General features: G+C 41.7%; 1 pseudogene; it reads left to right on the top strand.

The window, feature by feature from the left end:
- The window catches only part of LOC144772190 (TRPM8 channel-associated factor homolog), a 155,699-nt pseudogene that overhangs the window by 41,794 nt on the left and 91,826 nt on the right, over positions 1 to 22,079 (top strand).

Genomic DNA, 22,079 nt, shown 5'->3' with positions numbered 1-22,079 from the left:
GCTCGGACCCTTCTATCTCGTCCAACTTTCGCCCCATCTCCCTGCTGCCCTTTCTGGGCAAGGTGATGGAACGCCATGTTACCGCGGCTCTGAGCACCCACATTGAGGCGAATGGGGGGCTGGCTTCTCGTCAGGCAGGATTCCGCCCCAGGCACTCAACAGAATCGGTCGTAGTCGCCGTCCTAGACAACCTCAGAAAGGGCATGGATGACAACAACCACCAGGCACTGGTCCTCCTCGATCTTTCCGCCGCCTTTGACACGGTGGACCATACCATCCTACTCACCCGTGTCAAGGCGGCTGGCATCGGGGGATCAGCCCTTGTCTGGCTCTCCTCCTTTCTGAGGGACCGCACCCAGGCGGTCCGTCTAGGCGACTTCACCTCCACTCCCCTCCCTGTCACTTGTGGTGTTCCCCAGGGTTCCTCTCTCTCCCCTCTTCTCTTTAACCTTTATATCTTTCCTCTCATCTTTGCTCTCCAGCAGTTGGAGGTCACCGTCTTTAACTACGCGGATGACCTCCAGCTCATCTTTGATCTGTCCCCCTCTTCTCTCTCGGTCTCCAATTTCCAGTCTACTATGACATTCATCAGGGACTGGATGAATCACAACCACCTTAAACTGAACCCTGATAAAACTGAGCTGGTTCTCACTGGTGGTTCGTCCAGTCCCTGGAACTCTCTTTTCTGGCCCCCCTCTCTTGGCCCTGCACCCTCCCCCTCCACCACTGTCAAAACACTGGGTGTAAAAATGAACAATCAGCTCACTCTTCACTCTCACATCAGCTCCGTGGTCTCCTCCTGTTTCCTCACTCTTCGAACTATCCGCTCTGTCTCCCGCTTCTTCACCCCTCAGGCCCTCAAGACCATCATGGCCGCCCTGGTAATCTCGCGTTTGGACTACGCCAACGCTCTTTTCCATGGCATCCCTGCCTATAGTTTGCGTAGACTCCAAGCCATCCAGAACCAGGCGGCCAGACTGATATTTGGCCTCCCACGTTATCACCACTCCACCCCCCTCCTAAAGAAACTCCACTGGCTCCCCGTGAAACAACGTTCCCTCTTCAAAATCGGGTGCATGGTTTTCCAGGCCCGTCAGGGCACTGCCCCTGCTTTCATCACTTCACTTATCAAACCCTACGTCCCCGCAAGAAATCTCCGGTCCTCCTCCAAGTCCCTTCTCCTGATCCCCCGTTTCTCGCGCAAAAAATGGGGTGGATCCAATTTCTCTACTCTGGCCCCTTCCTTTTGGAACTCTCTCCCTGATAACCTCCGCTCCGCAACTCAGTACCTTTCTTTCCGTGGAGATTTGAAAACTTTCCTATTTAGCCAGGCTTTCCCCGCCTAAATTTTCTCCCCGGTCTTCCTTCCCCTCAGCCACTGAACCTTCAGCGCCAAGAAACCGCAAGGTGTATGCTGCGCTTTACAAGCATTTTAAATTAGAAATTAGAAATATTATGCTGGTTTCAAAGTGCCCAGTTTGATATTATTGTGTTGCTGTTATTTGTTAATGCAGATTTTTAGATGATTTTGCAGTACTCTCCTGTTGTTTTCCAGATCGCACACACTACAGTGACTGCTACTGTTTTCATTAGAGCACAATAAGATAAGGTGTGTGGTTGTTTCCCTGTGGTGAACACTCTGAGATGATGCTTTTCACAGTCTTGTTGTAATATATAGTGCACACAGAAAGATGACAGGGTTATGTTTTTCATTAGTGCACACCCTGGGATGATGCTGTTGTTGATTACCTTTAGTAAAGACTCTGAGATGACTGCATATTTATTTTTCACAATGTGCATAGTCTTCTTGTGTTATATAATGCACACTTTGAGATGATTTACTGCTCCTGTACAACAATTGCACTTTGAGCTGATTGTGTTGTTGTTTTTCAGAGTGCACATGCTGAAATCATTGTGTTGTTGGTTTCCACAGTGCACATGCTAAGATTGTTGTGTTGTGTTTCCCGCAGTCCACATGTTGATATGGTTGTTTTGTGTTTCCCAAAGTGCCCATGCCGTCATGATTGTGTTGTGTTTTCCACAGTGCACATGCTGAGTTGGTTGTGTTCTTGTTTTCTACATACGTTATAGTGAACAGAAGGTCCTTAGCTTATTTCAGAATCAAAAACACAATACTGTATAGAAACACAATGGAAAACTATACGTTATAAAATTTCCAAACCCAGCCGGGAGAGGAGTTTATTTTATAAAGAAGCAATGTTCAATCCAACAATATAAACGTAATCACAAGACACAAGCCTGTGCCGTACATAAAAGAAGGAAAAAGAAAAATAGAATAAGAGTGAAAAGGGGTGTCTATCAGGCATAGAGCGAGAGCAAAGACAGGGCACTGTTGATAGGTAAAAAAATCGATAACAGTATCGCCTGGAGTGGAATATAAACAATCTTATCGGTCAGTATTGTAAATATGAACCCACTCATGGGTGTCGACGTTTCGATCCCTATTGCTCAATTAGATACATGGGATCATCATCAGGACATTTGTAATGAACAGGACATGCCTGATTGTAAGGAAGCCTGTTTAGGAGAAACGAAGAGAAACAGAGATATTTCAAAAAACTTAAGAGCAGTTTGCAGACGTATGCCAACTATGCATCGAATTCGCAGTGTGTGACCAAGTGCACGGTGTTTGTGACTTAATCAAGCATCAAATAACAGCATTTTCATACTCCTCGGAATCGCAGTGGCGTGCGTGAAGGGCTGCGAGGATCAGTCGTGACGTGATGGTGAACAATTCAATTTCTAGTCTACTCGGTACAAGGATTACTAACGTAGAGTGTCGGTATCATTTTCAAAAGTTGCGTGACTAAGGGCGAGTAGCAGAATTGGGGATAGCCTGTGGATTATAAGTAAAGTGGGAAGTATGCTAACCCTCGAGGATTTAATCCAAGGAGGTACTGCTAAACAAGGAGTCAACAGGTTACCCCAAACCATAGTTTCCAATTAATAATACTAATCATCACCACGTACCACGCAGTAAATTGTCGTGGAGGTCTCTTCGGGGGACCGGAAGAGTTTTGTAATGGAGAATAATTCCAAAGTTTATTGTTATCAACCGCAAACGATGGCGCTGAAAACAGAAACGGGCATTTAGTATCAGGCTAAAGGGGTGCTAAGAATTAGGGCGGCACTCGGCGGAAGGGTCTTGCTTACCTTGATGTGCTCATCAGGGCAGACGGATAAGGAGATAAAAAGTTACCGTGTAGGCAGCAGAGGCCATACACGTGGGGTGCCAACAATGTGGCTTTTCGACGCTGTAAAGGCAAGGGGTATATATAGATCAGTACATGTCATGGGGCGGGCCACGAACAGACATAAAGGAAGCTCCGCATTTACTTACTTAGTCCAGATGAGGACTCGTCTTTCCCGTGGCTTCTTGGTCGGTGCCGAATGCAAGTCAGTGGACTGCGAGCGCGCGCCGAGTTGTAAACAGCCGCGCTGGTCACATGACCTTCAATGCGAGTGCCATACTTGAGAGGCGAGTTGTCTACTGTGGGGGCCATCTTGGAATGGATAGATGGGCGGGCTAGTGGTGCCCGTGAGCGGGAGTGCAGGGACAAAATTAGGCGGTGATGGTGCCAAGGTGACTTTAGAAACGGTGAATAATATTAAATAAACACAACATAAATTAACCAGTTAGCAATTCACTTCCAGGAGGTCACATTTCTTATCTTCCAACCAGTCGATCATTTCAACATGGAGTATTCATTGCGCAACACTGACCATACAGAAAGGTCATTCCATTACTGTTTCATCTTATAGAGTCATTATTCATTGTTCAATCAAAGCAACGTGGTCCAGTCTTCACTTCGATTCAACCCTTTCTGAATGGTATTGAATTGAATGATGGATTTCAATTCCTCACGATTTAGTAACTGCTGTAGGTTGCCACCCCTTTGTGGTAGTTTGATGGATTTCAGGACTGTCCATTGGAGGTCGTCCGCTGTATGCTTCATGCTGGCATAATGTTCAACCAAGGGGGCATTAGGAGTACTACACCTAATGCGGCTTCGATGTTGACTTATTCTGGTCCTTATTTTTTGAGTAGTTTGGCCCACGTACATCAGAGGGCAAGGACATAAAATTGCATAAATCAAATTGTGACTATTACAGTTTGTGAAGTCTCTTAATTCAATTGTGATGTTATTGTGACTAAACGTGCGCCCCTCAAGTGTCAAATCACACACAATACAATGTCCACATTTTACATGGCCCCTCAACGGGGGCAGGCCCCAGCTTGACTCAATCGTACCTGTCGGGGGTGGCGAAGGCAAGGCAGCTCGAACCAAATGGTCTTTTATATTTCTACTTATCTTGAAAGCAAACAAAGGTTTATCAAACGTTAGCTGGCCTGAGTTTAGGGTTGGCCAGTAACGTAGAATTGTTTTACGGATTTTGTCAGAGACTGGGGAAAAAGTCGTGACACAGGCAATCCTGCCTGCACTAGGCCTAGTCTTGGGTTGGAGTAGAACCTCTCTAGGACAGTACCATGCACGTTTCGAGGCATTACGCACTATCCTGTTCGGGTAACCTCTTGATTTTAGTTTTGAGCACAGGATCCCTGCCTCTTTGAAGTAATCAATTTTAGCGGAACAATTCCTTCTAATCCGAAGGAACTGTGAATAGGGAAGTGAGTCTTTCAGGGCTTTTGGGTGATTACTATTGTACCTGAGTAAAGTATTTCGCTCGGTCGGTTTCCTATAGAGGCGAGTGAGTAACTCCCCTGTCTCATGATAAATCATGAGATCCAAGAATGGTATCTCTGTTTTGTGACTTGAGAGAGTGAACTGCAGATTGTCGCAATTGTTGTTCAACCAGTGTAGGAACGAATTCAAACCTTCTCTCTCAGAATTCCAAATTAGAAAAATATCATCTATGTACCGGCGCCAAATCCCAATGCTGGTTCTAAATGGATTTGTGTCAGCTAGGATTGTACCTGTCTCAAGTGCATCCATGTAAAGAATGGCCAGATGGGGAGCAAAAATCGCTCCCATTGAGCATCCCTTTATCTGTTGGTAGAAGGTCCCGTCAAAAATAAAAAAGTTTTTAGTAAGACAGAGTTCTAGCAATTGCAAAACGAACAATGTCGGTACCCTGTGTGGTCTAGGTCTGGAATCAAGTATTTTTTCAATGACACGTAGAGCCGCTCCCTGAGGAATATTAGTGTAGAGCGACTCTACGTCCAATGTGCATAGTGTTTGGTTATTAGGATCAAAGGGCTGGTGTTCCACAAGATTGATCATTTCCATGCTATCACGGACATAACAGCACGTCGAAGGCACAAAGTCCTTAATAAAAAAGTCCACATAGGACATTGAACATGTGGTCCCAATGTGGCTGAAGTTGGTAATGTATTTAGGATTATCCGTAAAGATCCCAGGGATATTACGTACTTGAGACTTGGCCGCAACCCAACAGTTGAAATCCAAGGCCTGATAAAACAGATCACCACGGCTGCCCGGGATGAGGGTTTTCTTAGCAAGAAGGAATTCAATTTCCTTAATGTTAAGTGTCCTCGTCTTCCAGTCATCTACACCCTCCCCAAGGTTCATAAAGATATTGTGAACCCACCAGGCCGACCAATAGTGTCGGCCTGCGGCTCTATTTTGGAACCATTAGGGTCCTATGTGGACTTTTTTATTAAGGACTTTGTGCCTTCGACGTGCTGTTATGTCCGTGATAGCATGGAAATGATCAATCTTGTGGAACACCAGCCCTTTGATCCTAATAACCAAACACTATGCACATTGGACGTAGAGTCGCTCTACACTAATATTCCTCAGGGAGCGGCTCTACGTGTCATTGAAAAAATACTTGATTCCAGACCTAGACCACACAGGGTACCGACATTGTTCGTTTTGCAATTGCTAGAACTCTGTCTTACTAAAAACTTTTTTATTTTTGACGGGACCTTCTACCAACAGATAAAGGGATGCTCGATGGGAGCGATTTTTGCTCCCCATCTGGCCATTCTTTACATGGATGCACTTGAGACAGGTACAATCCTAGCTGACACAAATCCATTTAGAACCAGCATTGGGATTTGGCGCCGGTACATAGATGATATTTTTCTAATTTGGAATTCTGAGAGAGAAGGTTTGAATTCGTTCCTACACTGGTTGAACAACAATTGCGACAATCTGCAGTTCACTCTCTCAAGTCACAAAACAGAGATACCATTCTTGGATCTCATGATTTATCATGAGACAGGGGAGTTACTCACTCGCCTCTATAGGAAACCGACCGAGCGAAATACTTTACTCAGGTACAATAGTAATCACCCAAAAGCCCTGAAAGACTCACTTCCCTATTCACAGTTCCTTCGGATTAGAAGGAATTGTTCCGCTAAAATTGATTACTTCAAAGAGGCAGGGATCCTGTGCTCAAAACTAAAATCAAGAGGTTACCCGAACAGGATAGTGCGTAATGCCTCGAAACGTGCATGGTACTGTCCTAGAGAGGTTCTACTCCAACCCAAGACTAGGCCTAGTGCAGGCAGGATTGCCTGTGTCACGACTTTTTCCCCAGTCTCTGACAAAATCCGTAAAACAATTCTACGTTACTGGCCAACCCTAAACTCAGGCCAGCTAACGTTTGATAAACCTTTGTTTGCTTTCAAGAAAAGTAGAAATATAAAAGACCATTTGGTTCGAGCTGCCTTGCCTTCGCCACCCCCGACAGGTACGATTGAGTCAAGCTGGGGCCTGCCCCCGTTGAGGGGCCATGTAAAATGTGGACATTGTATTGTGTGTGATTTGACACTTGAGGGGCGCACGTTTAGTCACAATAACATCACAATTGAATTAAGAGACTTCACAAACTGTAATAGTCACACTTTGATTTATGCAATTTTATGTCCTTGCCCTCTGATGTACGTGGGCCAAACTACTCAAAAAATAAGGACCAGAATAAGTCAACATCGAAGCCGCATTAGGTGTAGTACTCCTAATGCCCCCTTGGTTGAACATTATGCCAGCATGAAGCATACAGCGGACGACCTCCAATGGACAGTCCTGAAATCCATCAAACTACCACAAAGGGGTGGCAACCTACAGCAGTTACTAAATCGTGAGGAATTGAAATCCATCATTCAATTCAATACCATTCAGAAAGGGTTGAATCGAAGTGAAGACTGGACCACGTTGCTTTGATTGAACAATGAATAATGACTCTATAAGATGAAACAGTAATGGAATGACCTTTCTGTATGGTCAGTGTTGCGCAATGAATACTCCATGTTGAAATGATCGACTGGTTGGAAGATAAGAAATGTGACCTCCTGGAAGTGAATTGCTAACTGGTTAATTTATGTTGTGTTTATTTAATATTATTCACCGTTTCTAAAGTCACCTTGGCACCATCACCGCCTAATTTTGTCCCTGCACTCCCGCTCACGGGCACCACTAGCCCGCCCATCTATCCATTCCAAGATGGCCCCCACAGTAGACAACTCGCCTCTCAAGTATGGCACTCGCATTGAAGGTCATGTGACCAGCGCGGCTGTTTACAACTCGGCGCGCGCTCGCAGTCCACTGACTTGCATTCGGCACCGACCAAGAAGCCACGGGAAAGACGAGTCCTCATCTGGACTAAGTAAGTAAATGCGGAGCTTCCTTTATGTCTGTTCGTGGCCCGCCCCATGACATGTACTGATCTATATATACCCCTTGCCTTTACAGCGTCGAAAAGCCACCTTGTTGGCACCCCACGTGTATGGCCTCTGCTGCCTACACGGTAACTTTTTATCTCCTTATCCGTCTGCCCTGATGAGCACATCAAGGTAAGCAAGACCCTTCCGCCGAGTGCCGCCCTAATTCTTAGCACCCCTTTAGCCTGATACTAAATGCCCGTTTCTGTTTTCAGCGCCATCGTTTGCGGTTGATAACAATAAACTTTGGAATTATTCTCCATTACAAAACTCTTCCGGTCCCCCGAAGAGACCTCCACGACAATTTACTGCGTGGTACGTGGTGATGATTAGTATTATTAATTGGAAACTATGGTTTGGGGTAACCTGTTGACTCCTTGTTTAGCAGTATCTCCTTGGATTAAATCCTCGAGGGTTAGCATACTTCCCACTTTACTTATAATCCACAGGCTATCCCCAATTCTGCTACTCGCCCTTAGTCACGCAACTTTTGAAAATGATACCGACACTCTACGTTAGTAATCCTTGTACCGAGTAGACTAGAAATTGAATTGTTCACCATCACGTCACGACTGATCCTCGCAGCCCTTCACGCACGCCACTGCGATTCCGAGGAGTATGAAAATGCTGTTATTTGATGCTTGATTAAGTCACAAACACCGTGCACTTGGTCACACACTGCGTATTCGATGCATAGTTGGCATACGTCTGCAAACTGCTCTTAAGTTTTTTGAAATATCTCTGTTTCTCTTCGTTTCTCCTAAACAGGCTTCCTTACAATCAGGCATGTCCTGTTCATTACAAATGTCCTGATGATGATCCCTTGTATCTAATTGAGCAATAGGGATCGAAACGTCGACACCCATGAGTGGGTTCATATTTACAATACTGACCGATAAGATTGTTTATATTCCACTCCAGGCGATACTGTTATCGATTTTTTTACCTATCAACAGTGCCCTGTCTTTGCTCTCGCTCTATGCCTGATAGACACCCCTTTTCACTCTTATTCTATTTTTCTTTTTCCTTCTTTTATGTACGGCACAGGCTTGTGTCTTGTGATTACGTTTATATTGTTGGATTGAACATTGCTTCTTTATAAAATAAACTCCTCTCCCGGCTGGGTTTGGAAATTTTATAACGTATAGTTTTCCATTGTGTTTCTATACAGTATTGTGTTTTTGATTCTGAAATAAGCTAAGGACCTTCTGTTCACTATAACGTTGTTATACCCATGGTACTTAGCTATCTGTTGGGTCCCCCTTGTGTCTTAAAAAGCTTGTTTTCTACATAGACATGGGATTGACATCACCAAAGATATGAGGTATCTTCTAAATGGCGTCACACACCTGAACATTAATAATGGAGGGGAACCCTCCCAACTCTTGGTCCATGGGCTACTAGCTTTCCCTGTTGGACTTGATGATTCGCATCGGTCATTTCTGGCTGCGGCACGCTATGGTAAAGGCCGTGTTGTCGTGGCAGGCCATGAGACCCAACTAAACTCAGCTTGTCTTAAGACCTTCCTCCTGAATGCAGTTTCTTGGCTGGATGCAGGGAGGAAGGGGAAGATTGGCATGGTGAGTGGTCTGAAGGGACTCCATGATCTTCTCAATGAGAACAAGTTGCCAAGTGAAATTTCTGACCTGATCCCAAGTCTTAGCGTCTACTGCTGTCAATCGTACAGTGATTGTGAGGCACAGAAAATCCATGAGTTTGTGGCTGAAGGAGGGGGCTTGCTCATTGGAGGCCATGCCTGGTGGTGGGCCAGGCAGCATCCAGGCCAATATGCTGCAGCAGACTATCCCGGCAATAAAATACTGAATACATTTGGAATCTCCATCCTGAGCCAAACCCTTTTGGCTAAAAATTACAAAGCAATGGATCCAGAAGATGCACCGAAGGTCTACCACTTCCGCAGAGCTCTTTCCAAGTTCCTGCAAGAGAGCAGTGGAAAGCAGGATACAGAGCCATCTCCAGCATCTCGGATAAAAAAACTGGGGCAAGACTGTGCTGAAATTTTGAAACTCTCCACGGAAGGCTCTCCAGCGGTCCACTCAATTCACCAAATGTTGAAGGATCTTCTGCACCGCTCTGGGGTTCCAGAAGTGAGCAAACAAAAGCCAATTCAACACCACTCCAACAAGTCACTGCTGATTGGGTTGGCCACATCTCTCTATGAACATTACCCCAAGCTGTTCGAGGTCTACAGACACCCTAAGTTGTCTGATTTATCTGACGTCACCCTGTCTATTGACGCCAACAATAAAGGTATGGCTAAATCCAGGAGGGTGGATGGGTTTTAAAATTCATAGCAAAATAGACAATCACTCACAGCCACTGGACATTTTAGCTTTATGATGTTACGCAAATATTTATTTTTCATGACAGTTTTGATCTCAGTTTGAGGCTTGGGTGCACAGGCTCTTTGGAGCTTTACATACTCCTTGCCCCCACTGAACAAGTGCTGATCAAACTGAACTCTCAGAGATGTAGACACAAGCCAGAGCAGTGCAAGCTGCTCATCCCTTGTTGCACAGGGTTTATTGTACAAGATATCTTTGCAAACAACATGAAAGCCTGCTCATAGCAGCAGGTGGCCCTAGTTTAGAACTGGAAACGCACAATGTTGAATAAAGACCTGCCCTTCTAGCAGGTTAGCAGACCTTCTTTTGGCGGAGTGATTGGATAAGTACACACATGTCACATCAGGCCCCGCCTCCTCCCTGAACCACTGTGCAAACACGCCACGTGGTGGGTTTTAAGGTGGGGGATTAATTCCATTTCATTCCTGAGGGTCCCTGGGGGCCAACTAGCCCACCTGGTACCTCCAGTAGGCGCCACAGAGTTGCTATGCAGAGAGGTGTAAAAAGGGTCATGGCCTCGGGCCACCTGATTTTCAGCTCTCCTAGAGTATTTCTTTGTTTTGTAATATTTTTCATGTTTTTGATATTATCATGGGACTACTGTAGTCACACATGGTGTTCTATTTTTGGGGTAGTTATTTTTGCATTTTTTTGGGAATCTTTTTGGGCATACATTTTGATAAATTTTTTTAGACTTTTGATTTGACTTGTGATTTCATTTAACAGTACTTCAGCTGTGAAATCTTATGTTGAATTTTATTTTCTATATTTACATTAATGAGTAGGCAGTGTTAATTTGTTGTTTTTATGTATGTCGGTTTATTAGATATCACTATGCCTTCTCATTATATTAGAATATTGCATAGGCGTTATTGAGGTGCTTGGATATTTACATTTATTCATGTTGTATTGCTTTGTATTAATTTCTAACTATGTAGAACCAGTTTCGGCATCTATTCGTAAGCTACAATGGCTACCTCTAGAAAAGAGAATTCTGTTCAAGGCCCTATGCCTTGTCCACAGGACTCTGCATAATTGTGGTTCAGAAGGTGTTAAAAGACTCTTCCAACGTATGACCCCAACAAACAACTGCGGTCAGTCAGTAACAAACTGGCTAGTAGTTCCTAGGTGCAGGAGGGCCAGGTGGGGGAGGGGGAAGAGCCTTTTCTGTTGCTGCCTCTAAACTTTGGCATACTCTCCATCGATTGATTTATTGTCAAGACTCGCATCTACTGTTTCATAAGGCCTTAAAAATTTAACAGCTATTTCCCAAATTTGCAACTTACAACCACCGGTTCTATCCCTAGCGCCTTGACGCATTTGGGCAAAGTTCATGCTCTACGAAATCAACATTCATTCATTCATGTATTACTGTAATGTCTGAATAATGATGTTGTGGTGATGCTGGTAGAATCATGGCAAGGTTGTGACGTCATCTGGAGTGTTCATACTATGGTGTTCTGTTAGTGACAGTTGCTATCTGCGCTGTGGCTGCGCCAGCTGGGACGGCTCTCTTGCCTTGACAATACATATATGTGGAAACTACTATTTCTCCTCTGCCTCGTCTTTACAGTGGCGACGGAGGACGGGATACTTGCCACTGACACCTGATTTTCCACAACCTGTGTGTCTTGTTTGCTGGCCAGCCACTCAACCGTGAGTAAATTGTTTTTTTTTATTTACTACAAACGATTGAATATTCCATAGAGACCCGTGATGTAGTGAGCTGGTCCCACATGTTCAGGAGTCACGAGTAGATGCTGTAGACGTGGCCAAGTAAATGTAGATGTAGTTTATTAAGAAGTTACATCAAGCCCAATCAGGACCAGCCTCCCAGCTGCTCAGCCCATCCTCAACTGACAACACTCATGCACCCAAGCATTCCACTCACACTAACATTCTAACCAGAACGCTCACACTGGCTGAGCAGCTAGATGCAGAGGAGTAAAGGAACATATGTATATCCTGAGGATACTACACATGCCCATTTTGTTTTTCGATTGGAAAACTTGGATCTATTCATAAACTGCCGCAGAACATGTAAAGGTCAGAGAGTACATTGTCGCCCTTCGCTGCACCTCAATTTTCAGTGACTGAACAGCGTTTAATTTTGAGGTCGGAGAGCTCCTTGCCGCCTTTCGCTGCACTTCATACCTCAGCGTTTAATTTTCAAAACAGTCAGGCAAACGGCTTACCTCATTGTGCTTGTGCGGCTTCTTTTCACGGACTCATTGGAATCTGAGGTATTCACTCTATCGCTGTCTTCTCTGAATGATGACGTCGTGGAACCTCACAAAGGGTTTAGCGATCGAGGTCCAAGCGTCACAAGGAATGTACGGTGCGAGCCGCCTTACTTCGGCAATGCTTCATGCACAGTAGTATTCTACTTGCTGTTATCACGTTACGTTTCCTTGGCATTCATCTTAGTTTGGTCACGGAGAACGAGAATATACAGATTTCTATTCGATTCTATGAGTGTTATTTATTTATCCACACAACTTTGGCATTAAAAGAACTGCAAAGTGCTCACAGCTGAATTCTACATTCACTGATGCGCACAGCTTTTCATTAACATCTGTGTTTGTATTTAAGAAAGTCAATTTACCTCCAGTATTTCAAGACATTTTCAATTCTCAAAGGAAATATACACTCTTCAGTCTAATACAATACTGCCATCTAGTGACTAAATGTAATTTCATTTTTTTTTCACTCTATATGTAGAACAATTACAATGTACTGCCATCTGTGATTTTTATCTTTGTCGGTCTTCACTATTAACTGTGAGGAATGTTAGTTTTGTTTTTCTTCTTTTTACAACACGACTTAATTTCCTCATTATCTGCTCACTGGCAGAAGTAGTGGATTCCTTGACATTTAAAAATATATATATATATATTTTTTTTTTTTGCTTCTTTTCTTCTCTTACCTTGTACTTATTTCTTCTTTTTCTTTCCACAACTCTTTTCTTTTTTTTTTTTTATCAATATGCTGAGCGTTGTTGCACCAGCGCCCTTCTGACTAGATCCTGGAGAACCTCCTCTAGAATGGAAGTTATGGTTTAGGTCTTTCAAAGCATACTTAGGTGCAATTGATGGTCAAAGGTACAGACCTGAAAGGAAAAAGAACCTAATGTACTACTATCTAGGAGTTGAAGGACAAAATGTATTTGATCATTGACCCCCATGATCTACCCGAATTTGAAGACCCTGACGAATTTGAAATAGCTGTTGCACAGTTGGACAAACATTTTACCAAAACAAAGAATATAGTAGTCCACAGATACAAGTTTTTTACAAAGATACAGAAATCTGAGTTTGTATGAGTAACAGAAAAAGGAATCTTAGATTTACAAAGATGCAGAAATCTGAGTTTGTATGAGTAACAGAAAAAGGAATCTTAGATGTGTCCTTAACGACAGTGATGATGTATTGGATGATGATGTTACCAATCAGGAATATGTTGTTGTAGTTAAAAACTGCAATGAAAAGCTTCAACATATTCCTGATCCTGAATTTGATGTTATTATTGAAATTAGTCAAATTCAACTTCTGGTTGACACAGGAGCTTGCATCACCATTGTGTCTCAAGAAAAGTATCAAAGATTTTGGTCTCAAAAATCTTATTACCACCTGATATTCTTACTGTAGCTTTTGAAGGAAGCAAATTTAAATTGTTAGGGTATTTTTGGGCCACCATTAGTGTTTTAGGAAAAACTATTAAAGGCAAAGTATATGTTCCCAAGACAGGGATTAATGTTCTTGGTCTCATTCACCAAGCTGAATTTGGTTTAACTCTCAAACCTGGTTTGGACAATCCTGTTTTTATCGACAAACAATCAAATAGTAGTCACATTAATTCTACTAAAGACATTCACTCCCTTTCTAGTAACCAAGCACACAATGATTGGGAAACCAAGTTCAGTAAAGTCTTTGAAGAGCGTCTTGGCAGAATTACCAATTTTCAGCATTTCATTAAAGTCAAAGAAAATGCTAATCCTGTCAAAAACAAGTTATGTAACGTGCCATTAAGCATCAGGGATGATCTCTCTAAACATCTGCAAACGCTATGTGACCAAGGTATAATTGAGAAAGTTGAGTCCACCCTTTGGCTTTCACCCATCATTTTAGCGAGGAAAAGGTCTGAGGAACTGAGGACGTGTGTGGACTTGAGAAGCCTTAATGAGGCCATCTGGGTTTTCCTCTTCCGCGCATTGAGGATCTCATTGCTAAAGTTGGGTCTTCATCATGTTTCACAAAATTGGATCTCAAAGCCGCGTATCATCAGTTCGAACTTTACCCTCAGTCCCGACACTTTACGGCTTTTGTCACTCCTGATGGTGTCTTTCAATTCTGCCTATTACCTTTTGGGCTGGCTTCAGCGGTTGCGGTCTTCCAGAGACTTAAGACTGAAATGTTCAGACACAATCCCAATCTTGTAGTCTTTCAGGATGACATTCTTATCTTTACCAAAAATGAGATTGTTTATGACTCAGTTCCTCATGAAGTTTTCACTGTATTCGAGAACAGAGGGGTGACTCTACAAAGAGTAAATGTTCTTTCAAAGTAAAAGAGATTGAATGTTTAGGTCATGTAATTTCCGAACATGGCATAAAACCTAGACCTGGTTTAATCAAAAAGCATTATAGAAGCACCTGCTCCTCAGAACAAAGAACAACTTATGTCTTTTCTTGGCCTTTGTGAGGTTTATGCAAAATTTATAAGGAATTTTGCTAAAATACAAAGTGTTTCAGAGTACTACTTAAAAAAGGGGCAACTTTTGTCTGTTCGGAAAAATGTGAAAAAGGTTTTCAATCCATCAAAAGTCATATTGTCAAAGTCCCGGTTCTGCAACCTTTTGTCAAAGGTAGAGAAACTGTTGTCACAGTTGATGCATGCGAGTATGGTTTAGATGCTGTTTTATCGCAATTTGCAGAGGGTAGAGAATACACAGTGGGGATTTGCTTCTAGGACTCTTCGTCCTGTTGAACGCAAGTACCCTGTAATTGGAAAAGAGCTGCAAGCTTGTGTCTGGAGTGTTGAGAACTTTAAGTCATACTTGTGGGGGAGATCATTCATTCTTAAAACTGATCATCGACCTTCAGTTGACATCTTGTCAGGGAAGAATATCATACGCACTACTGCTCGATTGGCCAGGTTGTCAACAAAATTGTTAGAGTTTACATTCAATGTAGAGTACATTCCTGGAGGAAGAAATAGCAAAGCAGGCCATTTATCTAGGCTCCCCATTCATGATCTAGAAGAACAAGACTGGGAAACTGATGTCGAAGAATGTTTTGTGGCTTGAATCAATCATGATATTCCCTCTTTTGCTGAAGATGACTGGGTCGCTGAAATTGAGAAAGATGCTATTCTCAGTCCATTTGTTTTATTGTTGTTATAAAATCATCTTGGCTGCTCACTCTGGCCATCTGGGTTCTGCCATTACTAAAAGAAAAGTCAGATATGATTTTTGGTGGCCTAAAATGGACAGCCAAGTTGATGAATTGGTCAAACCATGTGTACGATGCAGTACTAGCGATAAAGTTCATGTATTGGAAGGTTCTGTTGAAGTCCCTGTATCCCCTCCTGCAAGAGCATGGCAAAAATTAGGGAAGGACTTTTTTGGGCCTTTTCACGTTCTTCCTGCCAATTCAAAGTATTTTTTGGTTCTTGTTGATGACTTGTCTAGATGGGTTGAAGGGGAACCGATCAGTGTTCCCAATTCAAAAAGTGTTATCACTTGTCTTAACAAAATTTTTCTAAGAGACGTTTACCCAGAGGAAATTATTACGGACAATGGTGTCCAGTTTATTTCATAAGAGATGAATTCTTTTTTGCACTCCTGTGGTATCAAAACACCAGAACTCCTCTTTACCATCCTCAAAGCAATGGTAAAACTGAGAGATTTAATAGAGTTGTTGTAGAAGGCGTCAAGCAGCTTACAGATCGAAATCATGTATTTTCCAAGCTGTGAAAGATCTTGTTTGGTCGTACCACACTTCTCCTCATGTAGCCACCAATTTTACTCCATTCAAACCTATGAGAGGCAGAAAAGCCCCCTCACAAGTCAACCCCTTTTGGATGGGGAACTCTTTTCACCAAGATTGTAACATGAGAAGTATGTGGGATTCTGCCAACAAAAAATCTTCTGAAAGAAATTAGTACTAGAAAGAGTGAATGCAGCATTGGGAAATAAACTCATGAAATTAGAATTGGAGATTGGGTTAGAGTAAAAAATCCTGTATCTGTTAGGAAAGGTTTTTCAAAATTCCTAGGTTGTCAACAGGTCCTAGAAATTCGTAGAAATGCTGTAAAGTTGACCAATGGCAACTGGTGGAATACTTCTTGTGTGGCAAAGGATCGTAGCTCTTCTCACAAAAATGTGAAAAATGACAAAAATGTTTTAGGAGGAGATGGTGGTGTCAGGAAGAGCTCCAGATTTCATGTTAGACCCAGCAGATTACGAGATTATGTAGTAATGTGTTTCTTCTATATTTATCTATTGTTTCATTTTTGTTTTCTTGTCTGTATTAATTTGTTTTGTTTCTTTTGTTAAAAAGGGGGAGGTGTGGTGATGTGATGATGCTGGTAGAATCATGGCGAGGCTGTGATGTCATCTGGAGTGTTCATACTATGGTGTTCTGTTAGTGACAGTTGCTATCTGCGCCTGCGCCAGTTGAGACGGCTCTCTTCTCTTGACAATAAATATATTGTGGAAACTACTATTTCTCCTGTGCCTCGTCTTTACAGATGTTTCCAATATTTATTTCATTTATCAGATTGACATTAAGGTAATTTTAATATTATTTACAAATAAATAATATTAAACAATGTGTTTCAATTTTTTATATTTAAACTCTGCTATTGTTTAGTGTTATGATCTCAAAGTAGAGTTTTTGCTATAGAATGTAGATATGGTAGGCCTTGATTGTTAAACATTCCATGCTAGGATTCAGTGCCTTTCTTTTGAGTATTTCTAAAAATGGTAGCGTGTAAGGTTGCTACTTTCAAGGGTTTCTTGGTAGAAATTGTTCCACCGTTCTACTATATAATTTATTGTTGCTTCTCCCCCCCATGGGATATGATTACTTGGGTTAGAGTCGGTTCCTGCTTGGTGCAGGAGACAACCAAAGCATATTCAATATAATCAATTAGTGGAACTTGTTTCATGCTTTTGGTAAAAGGGGGCTTCAATAAGAATGTTATAATGTTTAGAGACTTCTGTTAAAGGGACGTATGCTAAAGCTTTTACTTTTTGTATTTGCCATGTGTATTCAAAGTTAGTTGTGTATTCTATGCTCACAGTGGATTTGTGTTGGCTCCTCTATATGCTCTGGTTGAAGTGATAGTAGCACCCTCAGCTGCAGGACAGGTTTGGATAGGTTTTCCGTGTAATGAAAATCCTGGCATGGTCGAAAATTACAAAGATCTTTTAGGGTTTTAGCTGTTAGTTTGTTGCTTTACATGTGCTAGCATTTTGATATAAATTGCACTCTGTCAGGTAGCTGCGCACACACTCATGGGATGTTTGTATTTTTGTATTTACCATGTATTGTGTACATTTGACTAAATGAAGGGGCCCTCGACTTTATATGGGCCATTCGTGATCCATGTGTTACAATGTTAGCAGCATCAATTATAATTCGTCTGTTGATATTGTGGTTGTTGTTTCGTAAAGGTTTCTTTTATGTAGTGCTGTTAGAAAGTGATGGGATATGTCTATTTCTTCATATCTTTTAGGTGCTACTAGTGCTTTCTCTTGATGATCTATGTGTTCTGGCAATTGTAATCTTTTTGGTTTAGTATGCGTTTTCAGGATCATTTGGAAAGATATTTTCAAGTATTTTTCCAGTTGTTTTGGTGAGCTTGTACTACCTCCTCCAGGTCTGACAGACCAAGTCTCACTTCTATTTCTATAATATTGGGCTAATGGGAGAGGTTCATATTTTGTCTAACATTTCCTGTGATGCCATTTTTTGGTGGCAGCACAATCAAAGCATGAATTAGAGTAATATTCTAACTGGTCAAGAAAGGTAACAGAAACCCTTACATACCAGTCTATAATAACCTTATACAAGACTAGAGCAAAGCAGGAGTACCTTGGTGAGTCTTTCCTGTCAAAGCTAGTACTGGACAAAAGGGACAAAATCTGCAGCCTTTGTGGTTACCATGAAGAGATGGTGATTCTTCATCTGTGTCTGCCAACATTTAATCCAGGCATGAACATTCTCCTCAATACTTTGATTTTAGCAAAGGACAGTCTTTCCTGTCGACAAGCTCCAGTTTCGTGTCCAATATGGACAAACAGGCAACTGAAATGCAGATTTGTTAAGTTCATGATGATAGGAGAAAACTTTTTCACTTGTTTTTACCTTGGTCTGTGTCAGAAGCAGTCTCACATAAGAGGGAATGGAGTTGGAGAACTTACCTGAAATTAGACACAGATCCCCACAAAGTGAGGAAGGTGGAGTGAAGACAGAGGAAGAAGATGAGCAGATGCCATCAAACCATCCGGAGACATGTGAGTAGGGTTCTCGAGCAGGCGTTTTTCCCCTCTTTCTGGAGACCAAGCCTGAACACCAAAACCGGTGCCCCGACTGCAGACAACCATAAAAGGGCTGCACGAGACACGCGAGTACGCCACCCCAGTGACCCAAAACTCCGAGCATCGAAGTCTAGCGGTACCCAGGGCACCCCGCTAGTTTCACTCCATTACCCATCATGCTCCAGGACAAGCCTGGCTTTTGCAGGTGCATGAGAGGGTTAGAAACCGACAAGGGAGGGGGGGAAGGGAAGGGAGTTGGCAGCGCAATAATGGAAAGCAAATGTTGTAGCTCTCAAATTGAGAAAGGATAAATATCATGTCGAGAGTGCAGTTTTGTTTTCAGAATCAAAAGTTAATTTCTAGAATAAGGCAATAATAGAATTGTACTATTCTGGATCAGTGTTCTCCCTTAATTAAGTTCTAATTCTTTAATCATATGAGAAATCCCTTTTCTTTTGGGAATCTTTGTTTAGTTACATACCGTGTAATGAAGAGGGTATATATGAAGAGTGTCTTAAAGGTATTCTGTGATTATTTTAACCATTACACTATATTTCATTAAGGCTTCATGCAGGCTTCAGGTGGTGCTTTCATTATTCAAAAATTATCTTCCATAAGAACTTTTTTTTAGAATTTTATCTTGCTGTTTCTGACATTATCAGTTATAGAATACAATATTAACATTTGGAAATATATGAAAATATGTTTTTACATTATAGGTGTACATAATTTACTTACATTTTCAAAGTTATCTTTACTTCAATTTGGTTTTATACGGCTGTTTCCTTCTGATTTTGGGTATAGATTATATTTATATTATATTTGTTATAGCTTGAGAGGAAGAGATAGGTTAGATGTATTGGTTTATTTTTACTTTAATAGTCTTTCACGCTTTACTTATAAAACTTTACTTTTTTCCTTTCCTGTACCTTATAATTTTCAGATGTCTGTGGCTTAATCTTCTTTTTGCTTTTGAAGTAAATATGAAATACAGTTTTACTTATTTTTTATAATTTTTCACTTATATTTTTCTAGTTATTACCGGATTACTTTTTTTGGCAACTGCTTTTTCCAAAGTGACGGAGCGTGTCGTTAGCCTTCTTGGCCTAACGACTTGCTTCACCACTTTGTTGTAATAATGCCCCTTCTTCTCAACCACAGTGAGGAGGGCTCCAGTATCCCCCACTACAGGTCCTGTACTCCCATTGAGTTTAATTTACTGTACAAATCCTATTGTATTAGGATGGATGTGCTTTAGAGCATTTCAGTCCCTGTCCCAAATGTCCATAGCTACTATGTTGAATGCAACATGTCCCTCTCAGAAACCGTCACCCACATATAACATGCTTACTATCACGGGTGTCACTAGGCCAAATTCCTTCTCTTGACAGTCTCTCTTGTAATGTCCCACCTTGTGGTACTTATAACAAGTTACCACCTTAGACTAATAAGGGATTTCTTGCCTTCCCTTCTGATGCACCATTATCATTTTCATGTTTCCTGTGCATGCCTCAAGTCCAGGAGAATTACTCTGGCCCTTACCCTGAGGTTTGGAACCAGTCTGTAGATGCTAATAAAACAGTCAAAAAGAGCATTGGCTTGAAGTGATTTAGGTGTGGTAGCAGTAACCATTTAGCGAATAACTTACAGTGCTCAGCCTGTAGTGTTACTTGCAAGAAGCGCAATAGGAGCGGGCATTTTGCCTAAGTTGTGTAGAGATGGTGAGAATGCTCAAACAAAGGTTACTAATGATGAAGAACAATTACCAAAATGTGTACCTCAGGTTAAGGGTGAAGAAAGTGACACTAACCCTAATTACCCTAAAAGCACAGTATTTATCTACAGTAAACCAGTAGTGATGTTTGCAGATTCATGTTCCCCGTTTACTCTATTAAACCAAGCGGATTTTCCGAAGGTATTTGGAATATGGAATCTTACCATGGGTAAACCTGATATCTCCCCAGAGGGATATACTAAGTAAGCTGTACACCTGGTGGGTATAATAATTATGCACATACGTTTTAAAGGCAGATCCACTGTGGGAAAAGTATACAGTGTGAAAAAAGGGACTAATTTGTTAGGATGGCAAAATCAGAAAGAGGTAGGAATAATATTAGATCCTAGAAACAAAGATCAAGTACTACTTGTAGACAGAAGTAATGGTGCATCAGAAAGATGGGAAGAATATCTGATTTATTCTCTGAGAAACTTGGAATGTTAAAACATTTTTAACACAAAATAAAAGTGAGACAAGGAGCGAATCCCACTGTGCATAAACCACTCCCGGTTTCACTTATGATGAGAGATCCTTTACAAAAGGAATGAAACAGGTTGTGTAAGATGGGAGTCACAACCTATAGAATATTCTGAATGGTTGACTCCCATTGTCATAGCATCTAAGGCTGGTGGGGATGGTATTTGTTTATGTGTGGACTTAAGCAATTTAAATGAGAACATGTGGTTGGAGAAATGTCCCCTTCCACACATAAATGAAATGTGCAGCACCATGGGTTACACAAAAGATGTCTGTGTAATTGATTTATCCATGACTTACCATCAAGTAGAGCTCCATCCAGAGTCTAGAATGCTTACAGCTATTACCACACCATTTGGGGAGTAAATTTCCCTGAGGATGCCTTTTGGTCTCATATCTTCTGCTACAGTTTTTTAAAGGACAATGCATCTGATTATGGCAGGAGTGGACAATACCCTTTGTTTCCAAGACGACATATTAATATATAGATCATCGATTGAGGAACATGACCGTATATTGCGGTTGATGTTAAAAAAATGGATTGATTCAGGATTGACTATGAATCAGAACAAATGCAAAGTTCGAGTTACCTCAGTGGATTACTTAGGTCACACAATATCTCACGAAGGGTTCAGACCAATATATTCCCTGTACCCTAAAAAAAGGAGGAACTGAAATCCTTTTTGGGTTTGATTGAGTACATGGCTAAATTTGATGAAATAAAATCTGAAAAGTGTGAATGGCTTCATGATTTGGTAAAAAAAAAGGAATTTGTTTGGGAGGCAAAGCATAGTAAGAATGTTGATCAGTTAAAACAAGAAATAATAAATTCACCTGCGTTAGGAACATTTGACCCCAGGAAAAAAACCATTCTAACTACTGATGCATCCAATAAGAGTCTGGGTGCTACATTATCTCAAAAAGGAGAAGGGGAGAAACGATTATAGTATTTGCGTCTCACTGTTTAACCAAAGCTGAGCATAATAATTCCGTAATTGAAAGGGAGACCCTGGCCTGTGTTTGGGCTGTAAAACATTTCAAGTTTGATGTATGGGGAATAAAATGCACTGTTGGCACAGGTCACAACCCCCTTACATTCATGTTTTGAATGAAAGGGACAGACCGTAGTACTCCACGCATATCCAAATAGGTACTTGCTTTGAAAAATTTGAAACATTTTGTATTTACCAGGTCCAGACCTGAAGATGAATCCTACACGCTGGATTCTAGTGCCTAGAACGTTTTG

Source organism: Lissotriton helveticus, chromosome 8, assembly GCF_964261635.1.
Source record: "Lissotriton helveticus chromosome 8, aLisHel1.1, whole genome shotgun sequence".
Lineage (NCBI taxonomy): Eukaryota > Metazoa > Chordata > Amphibia > Caudata > Salamandridae > Lissotriton > Lissotriton helveticus.
This window is presented reverse-complemented; position numbering and strand designations above follow the sequence as displayed.